Source organism: Prionailurus viverrinus, chromosome B2 (assembly GCF_022837055.1).
Source record: "Prionailurus viverrinus isolate Anna chromosome B2, UM_Priviv_1.0, whole genome shotgun sequence".
NCBI lineage: Eukaryota > Metazoa > Chordata > Mammalia > Carnivora > Felidae > Prionailurus > Prionailurus viverrinus.
The window spans coordinates 33,997,565-34,016,886 of record NC_062565.1 but is presented as its reverse complement, the minus strand read 5'-3'; the positions used below and the strand labels follow the sequence as shown (position 1 = coordinate 34,016,886).

Genomic DNA, 19,322 nt, shown 5'->3' with positions numbered 1-19,322 from the left:
TAACATTTTGGATCCTTCAAAATTATATACACATACAACCGAATACCTGCTAAGTAGCCAGGAACAATGCCAGGTAGTGGGGAGACAATGTTAACAAGCCAGATGAGGTGGCTACCCCCAAAGGGCTTCTGTTTGGGTCAGGAATTCAGACAATTAGGCAGTAAATTAACAGACAAGATGATGTCTGAGTACAGGAAGCATTAGATATAATAGCAAAAAAGGATAAATAACCTAAGGGTCCATCAGCAGGATTGGTTAAATAAATAAGCTCAGATACACTCTTAAGATGGAATACTGCTCTGCTTTGTCAAAAATGCATTTTTGAAAACTATATTCAAATTGCTAGTGATATAAACGTTTAAAGCAGGTTTCAAAATAGTATCACAGCTATGTTCAGTGAAAGAAGACAATCACAGAGGACCACATACTGTATGACCCCATTCCCATGAAATGTCCCAAGAAGGAAAATCCGTGGAAACAGAAAGTAGATTAGTGGTTGCCTAGGGCTGGTGGCAGGGGAGGAGAAAACGGGGGGTGAATGCTAATGGATATAAGACTGCCTTTTGGGATGATGAAAAAGTTCTAAAACTAGATTATAGCAATGGTTACACAACTCAGCAAATATACTCAAAGCCATCAAATTGTACATTTTAGCCAGTGAACTTTATGGTATCTGAATTGTATCTCCGTAAAGCTGCTAAATAATCGTATCACAATATGACTTCAATGTGGCTTTCTAAAAGAGGATGTATAAAGATGGGGGGGGGGGGGCGTTGAGAGACACAGAGAGAGAGAGAGAAGGCACAAAAAAATGAAAGAATGAATATCCATCAAAATATTAACTGTGGTAAGTCTCTGGGAGGAAGATTCTAAGGTAATTTTTATTTTCTTCTTTATATTTCTCTGTAATTTCCAACTATTCTAAAATGTAGTTATCAGTTGTTTAACTGACAAAACAGCTAGGGTTTTAAAAGCTACAAGAGGACCTTAAGTAGGTCCAAGACACAGAACTAGGAAGGTCTGACTATTGTCCTAACTTGGATATACGTATCCAAATTAACCTTATTTGTATATAAGGCTGTCCTAGCCTTTGCACCAAAGATAATCAGAGAGCTAAGCAAACAAATTTTGTATTCCAGATAAATCAGACCAAATAGGTCCCAGTTAAGAAGGGTCTCCTGACCACTGGCAGAGCTTACTCCCCTCTGCAAACGCCTTAAAAGAAAACCAGTTGTCACCATAATGTTCAGAAACTATCAAAGAATGCAAAAGCATATCAAAGATTTGAGCAGATGCGTCAGAAATCTCCTGGATGCATTCGGGAGTCACTTCCTGGTTGTAAAGAGTGAGGCCCTCTGGACAATCACTGTCAGGCCCCACTGATTCCTCTGATCAGTGACCTCAAAAGAAGGCACCTTCCCTTCCCTTCCCCTTCCCCTCCCCCTCCCCCTCCCCTCCTCTTTTCTCTTTTCTTTTCTTTTCTTTTCTTTTCTTTTCTTTTCTTTTCTTTTTTAAGAAGGCACCTTTCTGAGAAGTCGGTGGTTCCCCAATCAGGCTGCCCTCTCAAGTTAATGGGGAGTTTTACAATGCCGATTCCTGGACATCATTTCTGGAAATTCTAATTCAAGAAGTCTGAGACAAGACCCAGGAATCTACATTTTTTCCAAAATTCCTTGGTGAATCTGCCAGCTGAGCCATGTCTGGGAATCACTGGACTAGATACTGTTGGGGACAACTAGCAACCAGGCCAGCCTGCACATCTGGCTGCAACACCACAAGGATCCCACAGGACCAGCGCTGGACCGAAATGCTACAAAGTGCAGAAAGGGAAACTCCATGGGGAAATTCCATGCGTGTCTAGCAAGGAGCGCCGGAGTCTGGGGAGGCAGCTAGCAAATCCCTACGAAAAAGCTTGTTTTGGAAGGTTCTCTCAGGCTCAGTAATCTTGGATGCTAACCTGGGAAAAAGGGGTAACCAGTGCAACTCCTACTCTGGGAGACCAAAAAAAGAATCATTTCCTCTAACAACATATACATGAGCCAGCAAGCAAGCTTTGCGGCCCCCAAGGAATCAGAAGCAGAAAGGGACACGATATGGTGTGGCAGAAAGAGCTCTAGTTGAGTCACACAGATTTGGGTTCAAATCTCTGCTCTCCATGACTGGCTATCTGTGGAGTAAAGATGGCTACAATCCTTTTGCTACTCCTCCCATCAAGATGTGGAGTCTAGTTCCCCTCCTCGAATCTGGGCTGGCCAGCGACTGCTCTGACCAGCAGACTTTGGCAAAGGCACCACCACAGAACATACGGGCTGCCGAGAGAACGTGTAAACCTAGTGTTCAAACAAACAACAACCCCACAGTAAGTACCCTTTCACCAACAAGCTCCCACTTGTAGAGCCCTTTTCAGCCAAGGGTACATCTTCATATACAAAGTACAGGGACTATTTACGATCTCCCTACAATTGGGAGGGACCACGCCAACAAGTGCCCCATATTCCAAGGATGACTCATCTTCCCCCACCACACCAGTGTCCCCTCTGGTCTCTCTCCTTCCTGTTACAGTGTCATCTTTGTCCTAGCCACCTGGGTTCAAAACGCCAACCTCTCAAGACTCCTCTGTCTCTCTTCAGCATCCAGGAACGGCCAAGGCCTCCCCAGTCACCCCCATGGCTACCAAAAGGCCGTCTTCAAGGCCAGGCCGACCTGAGGGCTCCTCTCCAACTTCCTAGCTGTGGCCCATACACAAGCCTCTTATCTCTTGGAGGCTTTAGCCTCCTCAGCTGCAAAGTAAATCTGTGGTCGTTTCAAAGATAAGAAAAATGCAGCCAAAGTACATAGTACAGAGAAAGTGCTCAATATAAAGCAACTGTTACTATGGGCCAGCAACTTTTCACCGAGGTTAATAAAGACATCTCCTAATGTCTCTCTCTCTCTCCATTTTGCCCCTCTAGTATAATGCTAGCAGATTAACTGTCTAAAATGATGCTACCACATTATTCTCCTACTCACAGGCCTTCCGCTGGCTCCCCCTGTCCTCACATCAATCCCAACTTCTCAGCCAAGCGTGTCAGATTACCTACAATAATGGCTGCATACTGCCATGCTGGCCTGCTCCAGTCAACCCCATCCTCACTACAACTTGCTACTGGAGGTGGTCTTCTAAACTTGCTCGCAATAATACCTGCCTCCTGACCCCCAGAAACTGCAAGATCATAAATGTTACTTGAAGCCGCTAAGCTCTGGGCTAATTTGTTATGAGGTGATAGATAACCAATACTCTTGATTTCCCCGAACACATCTGAGCTGTTGCTCCTTGACTCACATCTCTGCCTGCTGCACTTCTTTTCAGCCTGCAGGGCCCACCTCATATGCCAGTGCTCACCCTGAGACTTTTTTTATATTTTTGAGCAGGGAGGGGTAGAGAGAGAGGGAGACACAGAATCCGAAGCAGGCTCCAGGCTCCGAGCTGTCTGCACAGAACCCGGCGCAGGGCTCAAACTCAGGAACCGTGAGATCACAACTTGAGCCGAAGTGGGATGCTTAACCAACTGAGCCACCCAGGCTGAGACTTTCTTTTTAAAAAAAAAAATTTTTTTTTAACGTTTATTTTTGAGACAGAGAGAGACAGAGCATGAACGGGGGAGGGTCAGAGAGAGAGGGAGACACAGAATCTGAAACAGGCTCCAGGCTCTGAGCAGTCATCACAGAGCCCGACGTGGGGCTCGAACTCACGGACCGCGAGATCGTGACCTGAGCCGAAGTCGGACGCTCAACCGACTGAGCCACCCAGGCGCCCCTGAGACTGTCTTAAAGTACCATCAACTAGCCTCCTCTGGGAGCCTTTCCCTTTTCCCCACCAACACTGTTCCCAAGTATGTCTCCATCCTTGCATCTGTCACACTGTATCATTATCAACCTGTTTATCTGTGTGCAAAACGACAGATGGCAAGGTTATTCACTGCCGCAGAAGACTGGAAATCACCCGCATACCCATGTAGCAAATGAGGGAGCTGCAAAAAAGAATGAGGAAGCTCCATATAGTGTACTGGTATGCCAGGAGGGATAAGATACAATATGTGAAGCAAGGAGGCAGACCAGTGAACACAGCTGTCTGTTCGGCATGGTGCCGGTGCTCGGCACCGTCTACTACTGCCTGCGGAGGCGGCAGGAGGAGAAGCACAAGAAGGCGGCCGTGGCCGGCGGCCTCAAGAAGACCATCATCAAGCCCATGTACAGCCCGAGATGGAGGCACCTGGCCCGGCCCTGCTGTCGGGACCCAAGGCCACGACCCTCATCCCATACCTGCCGGCAGCTGCCAGCGAGGCGGAGCAGTACAGCTGGTGGATAGCGGCAACACGCCAAAGGCCAGCAAGGGCAACTCCATGGAGGTGCGCATGGGACAGCAGGCCGAGCGCAAGGACTGCGAGCTGGGCCAGCCCAGCCCTGACAGCCAGACCTCGGTGGCCTAAATCTCCGCCATCACCAAGGAGGGGGACAGGGTCAACCAGATCATCAACAACTGCATCGACGCTCTCAAGTCTGAGGCCACCTCCTTCCAGGGCGGCAAGTCTTTTAACATCTGTCTGTATTTGGTTGGTTATTTGAGTATTTTTGGACCATGTGTGGTCAGACTGGTATTTGAATAAAATAACATATCAAAAAAACGGTTGAAACGGTAAATTTTATGTTATGTATATTTTACAATTAAAAATAAAGAGCCGGGGTGCCTGGGTGGCTCAGTCGGTTCAGCGTCTGACTTCAGCTCAGGTCACGATCTCATGGTTTGTGAGTTTGAGGCCCACGTCGGGCTCTGTGCCAACAGCTCTGAGCCTGGATCCTGCTTCAGATTCTGTGTCTCCCTCTCTCTCTGCCCCTCCTAGCTTGTGCTCTGCGTGCCTCTCTCTCAAAAATAAACACTTAAAATAAAGAGAGAAAGAAAGAGCCAATATGGGGCGCCTGGGTGGCTTAGCCGCTTAAGCATCCAACTCTGGAGTTTGGCTTAGGTCATGATCTCACAGTTGGTGAGTTCAAGCCCTGTATCAGGCTCTGTACTGATAGTGCAGAGCCTGCTTGGGATTCTCTCTCTCCCTCTCTCTCTCTCTGCCCCTCCCCGCCTCTCAAAAATAAATGAATAGGGGCGCCTGGGTGGCGCAGTCGGTTGGGCGTCCGACTTCAGCCAGGTCACGATCTCACGGTCCGTGAGTTCGAGCCCCGCGTCAAGCTCTCGGCTGATGGCTCAGAGCCTGGAGCCTGTTTCAGATTCTGTGTCTCCCTCTCTCTCTGCCCCTCCCCCGTTCATGCTCTGTCTCTCTGTCCCAAAAATAAATAAACGTTGAAAAAAAATTTTTTTAAATAAATGAATAAACCTTAAAAAAAAAATAAAAATAAAGAGCCAATAAACATAATAAATAAATGAGTGAGGGCACTCTGCAGCCACTTGGGTAGTTCCTCAAAATGCCAAAGTTAGCATATGACCCAGCAATTCCATCCCTAGTTATATTCCCTAAAGAACTTAAAGCATATATCCACACAAAAGCCTGTCAATGAATGTTCACAGCAGCCAAAAAATGGAAACAACCCAAATGTCCATCAGCTGCTGAGTGGGTAAACAAAACATGGTATTTTCCATAAAGTAGAATGTTATTCGGCCATAAAAAGGAATGAAGTACCATTGCATACTACTTAGATAGCAAGTACACAGATTAACCTTGACAACATTATGCTGAATGAAAGACAGACACAAAAGGCCACACATTGTGAGATTCCATTTATCTGAAATATCCAAAATAGGGAAATCCAGGGAGAAGGATAGGTTAGTGGTTGCCAGGGGCTGAGGGGAGAGTGGTGCCAGGGGCTAAGTACAAATAGGTACAGGGTTTGTTTTGGGGTGATGCAAATGTTCTGGAATTAGAGGTCATCAGAGAGAATACACCAAAACCCCTTGACATACATGCTTTAAAGTAGTGAATTTCATGTTATGTGAAGTATATCTCAATTTTAAAATGCTAGAGAACTATGGGGTGCCTGGGTGGCTCAGTCGGTTGAGTGTCCAACTTTGGCTCAGACCATATCTCGTGGTTCGTGGGTTCAAGACCCACATAGAGAGCTCTGTGCTAACAGCTCAGAGCCTGGAACCTGCTTCGGATTCTGTGTGTGTGTCTCTCACTCTGCCCCTTTGTGCTCTGTCTCTCAAAAATGAATAAACATCAAAAAAAATTTTTAAATGCTAGAGAAATATATACAATGTAAAATAAAATAAACTGCTCACATTTTGCCTTGGGGCTCAGTGATTCAAAAGCCTGTCCCTGTCCGTGCCCTCTCACCCTGCAAGGCAGCCTGTCCATCCCCTCCACCTCTGTGTCCCCTAACACACTCTGGCTGCTCACCAGCCCTTCATTGCTCCCATGACTTCCTACTTTTGGGCTTTTGGGCAAGGCCTGTCCCTGCTTCTTTAGACCCATCCCTGTCCTGGCAGGTCTCCACCTCCTACAGACCTACCCAAGACCGTCTGGAGGCTGAGACACCAGCCCCAAGAGTCACCCCAGACGAGCTGCCCAATGACCAGGACTGCAGTTACAAGCATGTGTCAGCTGAGGGATTCGGTTTCACGGAGGAACTTAATTATAGCTCAGGAGTGGAGGAAGGGAGAAGAGCAGTGCATGCTTGAGGGGATGTACAGGAAGCTACCCTGCTCTGTGGCCCAGAGGGTTTCTGCCAAGTTTACCAAGACTGGGATCCACAGGAAAACAAGTATGATCCAGGAAGGCCCATAGGAACACACAACTTACAGAAGTCATCCTGTCCATAATCATGAATTCCTGGCCTCACCATGTAACACCAGCCTGTGTGCAAATCAGAGGGGCCCAGAAAAAAAGCTGAGATGCCAAGTCTCACTCACCCTCAGGGCTCAGACAAGCCTTTTACTCACCTAGTGCCAGAGATCTCATTTTTTTTCTGTAAGAAGTAAAGGGGAGGCATAGCTTATTTCTCCCAGAATACCCCATCTTCAATTTTCTCGCTGACTCTGAGCTGTTTTTCTAGAATGGAATCTGAGCCGTTGGGGGTGCTGGGAACATCTTCCTTATGCCTGACTACTATGCTCAGATCCCTGCCTATTGCCCAGTGAGGTGCCACGGAGCAGCTGCTGACACACAGAGGCCAGCAGGGCCAGGCACACCAGACCTGTGAAACCACCTGGCCTGGGCACTGCCAGGTGGAGAAAGCAGACCAGGTGCAAGTTCATGGAAAGAGCAGGGCCTTGGTGGAGGAGCACCTTTCATCAAGACATATTTCCTTATCAGGGCACCTGGGTGGCTCAGTTGGTTAAGTTCTGACTTTGGCTCAGGTCATGATCTCCCAGTTTGTGAGTTTGAGTCACGCACCTGGCTCTTTGCTGACGGCTCAGTGCCTGGAGCCTGCTTTGGATGCTGTGTCTCCCACTCTCTCTGCCGCTCCCCCACTAGTGCTCTCTCTCTCAAAAATAAACAAACACTAAAAAAAAAAAAAAATTAAAAAAAGAAACCACCTGAAAAATTGGAAAGGCAAGTCGCAAAACTGAATGTTAAATACTATCCCATTTTTGAAAAAAAAAAAAATAAGTACACAAAGTCATAGTAAAATCTGAACACAGACTAAACTTTACAGCAGTCACTTATGGATGGTGTAACTACGTATGACTTGTATTTCGTTCTCAGTGCTTAGATGTATTTTCTTTTTTTATTGGAGTATGACCAACATACAGTAGTTTGAGGGGTACAACATAATGATTAGACATTTGTATCCACTGCAAAATGATCTCCACTATAAGTCTCGTTACCATCTGTCACCAAAGTTACAAATATTTTTTTCCTTCTGGTGATGAGAACTTTAAAATTTACTTTCTCACCAACCTTCAAATTTGTAATACAATGTTATTGACTATAATAATGCATGCTGCCCATTCTATCCCCATGACTTAAGTATTTTCTAATTGTCTATTATGAATAAGCATTATTTATATAATTAAGACATTTTAAGATAAATTAAAAACCGCACACATGGAAACACTTGTGCCTGAATGCCAGCTCCATATCCTAAAAACGACTGTTTTCCAAATTCCATTATACTGGCCACTGGTGGTATCTGATTAATTTCCAAGCCCCCAAGTACAAGTTTCCAAAGATGTCTTTCATTGTTACTAGCTAAACAGCTTGCCAGTGGCAACCCCCCCCCCCTTCAAAACCTTGGGTCCAAGCACCCTGAATCACCTGGTCGTGTCTGCACCCATGGGATCCAGGTCCCTACCCCTCCAGAGCTCACAACCAAAAGCCAGAGCTCAGAAAGGTGCAAAAGTAAAAAAGCAGGGCGGGGGGTGGGGGGTGGTGACTGACATCCTCCAGCTGGAAGACTCCTCACTTCACCTGACTCATCCAAGGCTCAGGTAAGGGCTGGAGGGGGTGGACTGCAGGAAGCTGCCATGAGAATTACTCTGTGGGCTCCGCAGGGAGTCAACACCCACTCCAGCCAACATTCAGAAGAAAACAGGAAAATAAATAGTCTTGAAGCTCTATTCACCAAGGAACATGTACTGGCATCCACCCCAAGCCGCTAGGTGCCTAGGGTCCAGAGATACGCTAACAATAAAACAATCAACACTCAATGAGTGATACACCTATGCCTTTACAAGTAGGAGCTCTTTTAATCCTCAAGTCAGCCCTGAGGGGTAGTTATCTCCCCTTTGTTACAGAAGAGGAAGCCACTGAGGCATAAAGTGACTTGCCCAAAGCTACTAGTAGAGCCAGAACTCAGTCCCACGTATCCTGGCTCTCAACCAGTACCCCAAATTCCCTCAAAGTCCTTATCCTCAGAAAGAGCCAGTGAGCTAAAAATATGAAGAGTGCCACATGCTACTTCCTGTTCTGCTTCAGGGGAAAGCTCCTTCCCTTCAGAGGAGCCAAAGAAAGGAGGAGTTCGACTGTCCCTCTGTCCAAGATCCCCTGGGCCTACAGCTGGCCTGAGGAGGGGCCATCAAGGCAGGCAGGGGAGCACAGTCCCTAGAGCCCAGCCAAGGACACCGCTGAGATGCTACTTATGCCTGTCTCTTCTGATTCCCAAAGCCTTCCCTGTACCCCAAACCCTGCGCCTCCAGTCAGGAAGTGGGAGCAGAAATAAAAATAGCTCTCTAAAAATAAGCCAAGGATGGCAAGGTACAAGAAAGGGGAAAAACATAAGGCCCTGCTGGTTGAGCCCAGTGTCCTGCTGGTCTAGGTAGGAACCAAGCAGCTGAGTAGGACAGGTACCCAGAGCCCTAATTCTGCTTCAGCCTCTGCTCACAGTGGATACCTGCACACATTCACAAGTGCCTGCAAAGCCCAGGCTAAGGGGACAGAGCAGGAAAAGCAGTCTGAACTGAGAAGCACAGGGGGAACCAAAGGGCTTAAACCTCAGCTCTGTCATTTGTCAGCTGTGTGACTTGAGTGGGCTCTTTAAGCTCTGTGATCCTGCACGTCCTCATCTGTTAAATGGGAATACCAATACCTGCCTCTTGCAGGCTGGCATGAAGGAGAGTGAGCTCACCCATGGCATGACATCTGGCCCAAAGGAGAATCTGAATAAAGGCAATTTCCTTTTCTTTCTTCTCTCCGTATCTGCACACCTGGGCCACCTTCTCTCTTTCTTCTCTCCCTTCGCCAGACTGCAAACAGGCTGATTAATCACTCAGATCAGAGATTGGTTTTTTTCCTCCTTCAAGCCCCTGCCACTACACATGCCTGGCCCACCAGTTGGCTGGTTATTTCTTCTGGTTCTAGGGGGTTGCTCACGGCCTTGAAGCAGACCCAGGGAGGCACTAAGTACAGCCATTCTCAGGGCCTCCTCTTCCCACTGACCTGGCACAAGACTGCGCAGGGGGCTCCAAAGCCTGCCAACATCTGGTTCTGCCCAGTGACCAACAAGACACTCTGCTGGGCTCGGAAGCAGGGAGTGCTCTTGGAAGCCAACACCAGTCTGGCCAGTCAAGCAGGTACTTTCCACACGGGAAGAATTACAGTCAACCAGCCATCCTCTGTGGGGAGGCCTGCTGTGTGGTAATCAAAGACACAGCTTTACACACCTGGGTTCAAATCTCAGCTCTGCCACTTACTAGTTGTGCAGCTTTTAGGCAACTTTCCTAACCAGTCTGAGCCTCCACATCCTCATCTATAAAACGGGCATAATGAGTCCTACCTCTCAGGGTTGTGGGGATTCAACGAGGTGATACATGTGACGTGATTAGCACAGTGCATTCAACACCTTAGAGCCATAGCTTGCTTGGCTCCTGGGTAGCTACTGACTTCTGTGGGTATTAGACACAGGTGAGCCCAGCTCTCGAAAGAACTCACAAGCAGACATCAGAGCCTAGAATGCAGGCAATAACTCCACCATAATATAGCACGGTAGGTGCTGAGCCAGAGGTAGGAGAAGGGAGGCTCCCCAGACCCCCGGGGGAGAAAGTGGAGAGAAGGAGGCAAATGGGAAAGACTGCCAAAACCAAAAACCTCAGCTGTCTTTCACTGAGCTTCAACCACAGGGAAGAGCAATAACTAGCCAAGGGGTCCTTAAGTTTCCTTCTACAGATGTCTGACTGCTGCCCCATGAAGTGACTTCCCAGACAGGGCTCCGGCACAGGTTAGTGCCAGCGCTACTCTAGGAAGCAAGCCGCTTAGGTTGGCCATCCAGTCACCCTTCCGTCTGACAAGCGCTTGGTGAGCCATCTCTGCACAAGACACTTGCCCATCAAGGAGCCAATTTCGGGGGAGATGATCTTTGAACGTGGCTAATGAACGCTCATCAGGACCGAGCACGTGACTGTGCAGTGGAGGCTGCTCCCTTGCGACTCAACAAGGTCTCGGATTCATCGAGAACATCAGATGGATGGATCAGTTCTTTCTCACGGTGGAAGCAGAAGGAAGAAAGGAGGGCAAGGTCCAGGCCGCAGACCACAGAGGGAAAGCAGCACATGGGCAGCACTGGCGGCGCTGGAACCACCTCAGGAGAGGTATCCTTGGTTGTCTGCAACGTGCCCAGGGTGGGGGTACAAAAGTGAATCAAAAACAGATGGTCCTGGTTGTGCGTGAGAAGACAAGGCTACCCTAGGCTGGCAGGGGACGGAGACAGGCCTTGGCTTGGGTGCAGATAAGCCTACTAGGTCAGGAAATGGGCTAGAAAATGGACAAAATATTTTTCTACAAGGTGACACGCTGTAAGGACATGAAAGGCAAATTGTAAGTAGATGTTGTCAATACACTGGGGCGTTAAGATGCCAAAAAAAAGAGATGTCATAGAAATCATACACTGCAAAAATAAAAACAAGACTGGGATAATACAATTTTGATTGGATGCATTCTACAGTTTGGGAATTTATTCACCTAGTGATTTTCACTTGGGAGATAGAAAATGATCATTGCTCAGTTTGCTTATTACCAAGGATTTTTAATTTCTCAGCAACAATCAATTTGATGCCATTATTTAAAGCAGGTTCTGGGAAGCGTCACCTCAGACTATAAAATCAGGGACACAGGCATGGAGAATTTAATCTGTGGGGACAATTTGTAACTGACCCCTAGATGGCAATGAAGCTTACCATGAACTACTGACAGATTGTCATTCTGAAAAGTTGCCAAAGCACCAGAACTGTCATGGGGTCACTATCCAGGAACAGTATGACTTTTCAAGCTGGGCTTACTTGACCTGTATGGATCTGATTCTTAGAAACCCAAACCACATCATGAGGACCTAGAGGAGGCAGAGTCCCTAGGATTGGAAAGGCCACTCCCAGGAGAGCTAGGGGCTCTGAGACATGGTGGGGGCAGGCCTGTGGCTGCTGAGAAGCTAAGTGGTGACCATAAATGTGCAGTGGCACCAGCTTGCACACTCTGCTCCTTCTTCCAGCAGCCCCCAGCCACCTGGCTGAGTAGTGGGGGAGAAGGCACGCTATGTGCTGTTCCTGGGAGGAAAGCAGGGAGAAGAGTGGGCTGGTTACACAGAATGTCAGGAAGGCAGCTGTGGGACCCACACTAAGTAGCCCAGGAGGAGTGGAGTGGAAAGAAGTAGCAGGCCTGGGGGCTTGGAGGTCCTCATGGGCTGAGGAGGAGGGTGACCGAAGTGAGGACCCCCAGAAAGCACCCCAGGACTGCCTGGGGAGAGCAGAGCAGCCAACCTGCATCCCTAGGAACACAGCTCCATACCACTACTGACAGCGGAAGTGCTTTTATTATTCAGAAAGAGGAGAATGCTTTTCCCCCCTCTTCTAACATTTTAAGTTGACTATGTTTACCTGCTGATGTGCCATAGGTACGATGTGATAGATATTCTATGTAAAGGAACTGAGGAACACAGGCATAAAGACCGAGGGGTCGTGTGACGAGAAAAGGAAGGAAGAGGCTAAGGGCCAGGTGGAGTAAGAGATTTTACAGACTTCTGGGTCAACGGTGATCTGGCCCCAGTCATCTCTCTGACCTCACCTTCTATTCTTTTCTCCCCTCATTCCACTCCAGCCACAGTGGCCTCCGGACTATTCCTCAAACACCCAGTCATGTTCCCGCCTCTGGGCCTTTGCACTTGTTTTCCCTCACTCAGAAGATTCTTCCCATACACGGCTCACTCTCCTCTTCGAGCCTTAAGATTATCTTCTCAGTGAGGCCTTCCTCAAGCCCTCTATTTAAAAGTGCCACCACTTCTTTCCTGCTTTATTTTTTGATATAGCATTTACCACCATCTGACCTGTTCGCTACATAATTCTGGCTCTCTCATTCTCCACCACAACCACCATGAGAGCAGGAGTCTTCTTTATCTGCTTGTGCAGTCCTTCACCCCAATGCCTAGCACATAGGAGGTACCCAATACGTGCCTATTAGTGAGTGGTAGATGGAAGCGGAGTGAGATTTACACTAATCCTGGATCCTCAACAGTCTGAAAGAAACTATTACTGATCTGATTGAAGGTATGGGGTGACTTACAAAAACAAGGATCAGACACTACCTGAGGCTTTCTCTTTTACTCCTAAGAACTCTTTTAAAGGTTCCCCCAAAGAGCATATTGTTTCAAATATTAGTCTGGGAAAAGGCAGGACCTAGAATCTTGAACTGCTGTAAAAGGGATGCTCTAAGACTGCCTTAAAATAGGAACGAGGACCAGCCAAGTCACCACCTGTGCCTGGAGGTAAATGAGACCTATAGGTAGCTTCCTACTGCCATGGTTACAAATTACTACAAACTTAGTGGCTTAAAACATAATTATTCTCCTACAGTTCTGGAGGTGAAAGTCCAAAATCGGTTTCACTCCAAAATCTAGCTATTGGCAAGGCCACGTTGCTCCAGAGGTTCTACGGGAACATGTGTTTCCTTGCCTTCTCCAGCTTCTAGAGCTGCATTCCTTGTGTTCCTTGGCCTCGTCCTCCATCTTGAGATCCAGTGACAGTCACACCGCCTTCCTCTGTATCAAATTTCCCATTGCCTCCCTCTTAACAGGACACCTGTGACTGCACTTAGGGCCCACTTGGATAATCCAGGATAATCTCCCCATTTTGAGATCCTTAATTGCATCTGCAAAGTCCATTTTGCCATATAAGGTAGCATCTACAAGTCCCAGGGGTCACAGGCTGGATATTGGATATCTTTGGGGACCATTACCCAGTCTACCACCACGGAAGACAGACTCCAAAAGTGCGGAAGGAACATAGTTCAGACCTCTGGTCCACATGAAAGAGGGTCAGAACAAGAATCCTGGCAGCGTCCTGGACTAGGGTCTTTCTTTTGCTATCATTGCTTACTATTATCTAAGGGGTGGGGAACTAATTTCATGGAACTGAGCATTTTGGCCGCTGGAGGGCCTCCTTAAGGGAGAACGGTAGTCTCCAACCTGAAGCCTCCAATGGACCACACAGGAGTTCATCCCAAGATGCAAGTGCTGTGGGGTCAAAGGGAACCCACCAGGATCTCTGGACAGTCCCAAAGGCTTTTGCAGTAGGGAAAGCTGGAAAGAAATGGTCTGGACCAGACAAACAAGCTCAAGATCAGGGATGGCAGGTGAGCCTTCTCTCATGAGAACTGCCTTGCGTAGAGGGTTCCAAGAACTCATGTGGCTTTGGAGAGGAATGCTGCTGTGATCAGAGCACCAGATCAGCTAGTAATGTCTGACACCAGGAACGGACAGGTTAATGACAGTTTACACGCTACACATTACCAACTCTATCCTGCACGGCACCTCTGGGAGCTATAGGAAGGTGGCTTTGGCCCAGACACCAAAAGACCTGGAAAAGCAAAACACAAGAAACACAACCACTCCAGGAGATTGCTTTACACCTTGGACACTGTCCCTCTGTTATGGAGACATCATACGGCTTCTTACTTAGTTGGAACATGCTACTCATTGTCAATTACTTCACTGCTCCCCAAAGTCCTCAAGGGCCCAGTGACGTGACTGAGGAGGATACATTTCCAATGTTAAGAACTACGCACTTACTGTATTGGTTTTACTGATGTGCTGTTCACCGGTGGATCCAGCTGGCCAGAAATATTTAGTGGGCGAAGTGACATAGCAGTGGCTCTCAACCAAGAGTGATTCTGCCCCCTTGATATGTGGCAATGTCTGGAGACATTCTTGGTTTTCACAACTGGTAGAGGGAGGAGCTATCAACATCTAGTGGGGTAGAAGCCAGGGATGATGCTAAACATCCTACAATACACAGACAGCCCACTTGATAAAGAATTACCCAGCCCAGGGCTGCCTGGGTGGCTCAGTTGGTTAAGCGTCTGACTCTTGGTTTCAGCGCAGGCATGGTCTCACGTTACATGAGATTGAGCCCTGCATCTGGCTCTGTGCTGACAGGGCAAAGCCTGCTTGGGATTCTCTCTCTCTGCCTCTCCCCTGCTTACACACACACACACACACACACACACACACACACACACACACTTTCAATCAATCAATAAAAGACTTACCCAGCCCAAAATGTCTGTGGCTGAGAAACCTGGTGCTAAAGGAAATGGAACCAGAGGCAAAGAAAGTAAAGTGAGAGTTAGAACAAGGCAATATTTGAAGCAATTAAGGGAAACTGAGGAAGGGACACCACATTTGCTGGTTTGGAAAAGAGGACGATAGGTAAAGCTCTGGGTTCTGGCAAACTGAAGGACGGCCTGTTTTTGAGGAGAGTGGGCCCACAGACTGTTGTATATGGAGGGTGGCCTGCTTGGCTAATGTCGCCTATTGGGAGAGCAAAGTTGGCCTGCACTTCCATTGGCATAGTAGCCAAAAACACGTGCTTCTGAGCTGACAACTCTTGGATGAGGGAAGTGCCAAAAGCAGTGATAAGACAAGGATCGCGGTGTTACAGCAGATTACGAGTGAAGGCAGGGAAATCTGTTTTTAGATACCTGTTCGTCTAACAGCGCAGAAATGAACTTCAGCAACAAGTGGTTTTCCCCTAACACTGGGGAGCCTCTCCCTTCAGCATTCGCCCCATGAGAGAACTCTTTCAAAGGTGTGTCGCTATTAGCTGTGGAGAATTTGGTAATGGTCTTGGGAGGGCTGCTGAGATGACGGCAAGGCCGGGCTGGGAGGCAGGCTCTGAAGACTGGACTCAGGGTGGGGGGAGGGGAAGGGGAGGTGTCGCAACGCACTGCCCAGGACACCAACTGTTTAACAGCACCTGCAGACTCCCCGTGCTGAGGCTGGGCCCCCGTGCCACAGCCTGCAACTCAGGGAAGGCACTGTTTCGGACAGGCATTTCTTCCTGAGCTCTCCACCTCAGAACCTAGCTCAGTACAAAGGGGGTTTGGGACCTCAGCGCACAGCCCGAGGTTCACGTCAGCCATTCAGTCACGACCCCGTATACCAGAGCTGAATCACCCCCAGGTCCGTCCAACACCAAATCCGCTCCAGCTCTTCCCACGGTCTCTTCTCAAATGAAAAAGCTACAGAGGCTGGGCAAGACATGAGGTGTCTAAACCCTGAGGCCAGGGCCCCCCAGGAAGCACAGAAGGAGTGGGCTCTTTGCCAGCTCGGTGAGTCGCCCCTCAGCCTGGAGCAGTTCCTCCATTCCCAGCCTCCTTCACACTCTTTTTGCTGTTTCCCCCTTTGGCCTCCTTCTCTCCCCCTCTCCCTACCAGCCTCTAATTTGTCCCCCTCTTTCTGCCTCTCACTCTTCTCCTCGCTCCCTAATGGTCCATGAGAGCGAAACGAAGATGTAACTGAAACACTGTTAGTGGTGCTACAACGAAGCTTTATTTTTTTCTTTTACTAACTGGTTTTTCTTTTATTAACTTTTTTTTCTTTTATTAACTTTTTAATGTGCCTTGACAATAAAACCTGACTTTAGTTGCCTTCTACCTTTGGTGAACCTTTTGATCTCTCCTGTGTACCAGCATCCCTGAATAAAGGGGGGAAGGGGTTCCTCCAGCCATGCTCTGGGTCCTCAATCTGTGTGGCTGAAAGATCGAAATCAAAACCAGAGGAACTCAGATTTAGTATGAGGAAGAATTTCCTCCCATTCAGACCACTGGAGTAGTCTCCTACCTAACCTCTCTATCTCCATTCTTTCTCCATTCAATCAATCTTTAATGCAATATTAACACAATCACCCCTTGCTCCAAAACCATCAATGGCTATCCACTGCCCAAAAAACACACAGTGCAAATTCCTTCACCTGGCATTCGATGGCCTCTACCAACCTACTAGGAATTTCCTAACTAACAGTGGTTCCCAGGAATGGAAATCGTGAGAAGATGCACTTTTCTCCTGGAAGTATCACTCATATATACTGGCCAGGCTACCTCACATAAGGGATGCTAAAAAAGAAGCAGTAGCTGGTCTCTGAGGAGCCCTCTCTCCCTCCCAATGAACCATGCCTCTTGGTATTCATACCCTTGTGCAGTCCTCTGAATCTGAACTGGTCCTGAGACCAGGAAAAGACAAAGGAATTGACACTGTGTTACTTCCAAGGCTAGGTCACAAGAAACCTTGCCCTTTAGCCCTGGATCTCTTAGTATACTCCCTCTTGGGATGTTTCTGTTCAGAATCCAGCCATCGTGCTGTGAGAAGACCAAGTCACATGCGGAGGCCACATGTAAGCACTAGCCAACAGCCAGCATCAAGCGCGAGCCATGTGAGTGAGCCAGGGTGGATGTCCAGCCCAGTTGAGCCTTCAAATGACTCCTGTCCCAGCCTCCATTTGACTAAAGCAATATATCCCAACTAAGAACTGCCCAGATGAGCCAGTCAACTCAAACAACAATGAAAGGTAATAAATTATCAATGTCACTTAAGAATATCCTAAATGAGGGGCGCCTGGGTGGCTCAGTCGGTTGAGCACCTGACTCTTGATTTTGGCTCAGGTCATAATCCCAGGGTTGTGGGATCAAGCCTCACATCAGGCTCCATGCTGACTGTGGAGCCTGCTTGGGGTTCTCCCTCTTTCCCTCTCTCTCTAAAATAAAAAAATTAAAAAAAAAGAATGTCCTAAATGAGCCAATAAAAACTAACTTCATTAAATCTTGACCTTTAAGTACATGTCTTTTAAATATTCTTTGTAATAAAACAAGAGTTACGTGGTTATCAAGAAAAAACAATCGTGAGATTGAGTTGCAAGCTAAACTAGTCATTTTTTTCATGATACAACATTTTTTACTTGAAAGAAAAGAGTAACAAATTATAAGGTTTTTCTAGTGTTTATTTATTTTTGAGAGGGAGAGAGACAGAGCATGAGTGGGGGAGGGGCAGAGAGAGGGAGACACAGAACCCGAAGCAGGCTAGAGGCTCTGAGATGTCAGCACAGAGCCCAACGTGGGGCTTGAACTCACGAACCGTGAGATCATGGCCTGAGCCGAAGTCAGACACTTAACCGACTGAGCCACCCAGGCACCCCAAGAGTAACAAATTATGTTAGATTTGAGTATTTGACAGACTTTTTTTTAAGTTTATTTATTTATTTTGAGAAAGAGGGGTGGGGAGGGGCAGAAAGGAGAGACAGAATTCCAAGCAGGCTCTATACTGTCAGCACAGAGCCCGACACGGGGCTTAAACCCACAAACCATGAGATCATGACCTGAGCTGAGATCAAGAGTTGAACGCTTAACTGACTGAACCATCCAGGCGCCCCTCAAAATCTTTTTGTGCACATGTCTTCTCTCCCCAACTAGATTCCACACACTTGGGGGACGGGAGCAGCCAAGGACCGTTGCTGAAACATCTGTCACAGCACCTGACCCACAAAAGTGCCTCAGATGAGAAAGACAAAGATAACAACCAAACCACAGTTTTTTGAGATTAGCACTGAAAACTCTGACAGCCTCACCTTTTGCCAATGGAAACTAAGAAAGAAAACTTCTAGCTGGGACTGGGAGCTCAGAGCCTCGGGATAAACTGGACAAGTGACCCCTGGACATGTACAATTGCTGCCACTGTGACTAGCTGCTGCTGACACAAACGACAGAGCAACGAACCCAGGGGGAAGTTCTACGTTATCCCCTCGCGGGGAACCTCAGAAGTCTCCCAAGCCCCCCTTCTTCCTCATGCACATTTCCTTGAGACGAAAAGACTTGGTACGGGTTTGACAACAGGAGGGGCCCCCACCTGAGGCCTTCCTGCAAGATCCACAAACAACCTGACCCCCACAGACTGACAGACACATGGGCTCGGCACCCTGTTTGGCAACAGGAAAACCCACAGGGTGTTAAAGGCAGAGAAAGGGAAGTAAGGCTCATAAACAGCTCCTGGAACCACTGAACTTCAGAGATTACAACAAACCAGATGGGAGCCCATGTTTCCCTGGCCCCCGGCAGGGACCTCGCCATAGCCCGGCCTCCCAAATAGCTGGGACAATGACATCGAATTCCCTGTAGCTCCCCTTCTGAGAGTTTATAAAATCTGCCAGGCATCCTGAGAACAAACAGGGAAACGGTAACAAGAAGCCCAGAGCATTGTGCAGACCTGCTACGCTAGCAGAGATGGAAGAAAACAGCTCCATTTCTTACGCCCAGCTCACATATGCCAGCAAACCACAGACCCATAAGATGGGGACTGAATCTGGTTTTTTTTACTATCATCGTTCCCCAAGTATCTACTACTGTGCCTGGCACATAGCAGACACTCAAAAATGTCTGTTGCACAAATGAAAGAAAATGACAGACACCATCTTTGTCTGGCACCCACACTGACAGAGAAGAAAAGTTTGTACACCGATTCATTCGACAAATATTTATTTAGCATCTCCTCGGTGCAAGGCAGTCCTAGACACAACAGGAAACAAAGTTAAGTCCCTGCCCTTGTGGAGTCTATGTTTTAGTGGGTGTAAAGGTGAAAAATCTCAG

General features: G+C 47.7%; 1 protein-coding gene across 3 annotated transcripts in view; it reads right to left on the bottom strand.

Annotated features, from left to right (window-relative positions):
- PPARD (peroxisome proliferator activated receptor delta) overlaps positions 1-19,322 on the bottom strand; it is an 83,184-nt gene that overhangs the window by 59,619 nt on the left and 4,243 nt on the right. The window lies entirely within an intron of this gene.